Source organism: Arachis duranensis, chromosome 1 (assembly GCF_000817695.3).
Source record: "Arachis duranensis cultivar V14167 chromosome 1, aradu.V14167.gnm2.J7QH, whole genome shotgun sequence".
In the NCBI taxonomy this organism is placed as follows: Eukaryota; Viridiplantae; Streptophyta; class Magnoliopsida; order Fabales; family Fabaceae; genus Arachis; species Arachis duranensis.
In genome coordinates this window covers 25,775,004-25,775,557 of record NC_029772.3, presented here as the reverse complement: position 1 = coordinate 25,775,557, position 554 = coordinate 25,775,004, and positions in this window count along the sequence as shown.

Sequence of the window (554 nt, the reverse complement as noted above, 5' to 3'; positions counted from 1 at the left end):
AGAATTTAAAGATTGAACCTTTCTTAACAAGAAAGTAACAAACTTCAAATTTTTGAATTAATCACATTAATTGTTAGTGTAATTTCTAAATTTTTGAATTAAAGATAAGGAAGAGATTTTGAAAATATTTTGAAAAAGATTTTTAAAATTTTTGAAAAAAAGAAAAAAATGAAAAAGATATGATTTTTGAAAAAAAAGATTTTTGAAAAGATAAGATTTTTAAAATTTGAAAATTTGACTTGACTTGTAAGAAACAACTAATTTTGAAAATTTTTGACTAAGTCAACTTTAAATTTTCGAAATTTTGAGAGAAAAAAGGAAAAGATATTTTTTTATTTTTGAATTTTTAATGATGAGAGAGAAAAATTAAAAACGTCATTTTTGTGTTTTTCTCTTTTCTTAATGGATCAAAACAAAGAATGCATGCAAGAACACTATGAATGTCAAGATGAACACCAAGAACACTATGAAGATCATGATCAACATCAAGAACATAATTTTGAAAGATTTTTGATGCAAAGAAAACATGCAAGACACCAAACTTAGAAATCTTT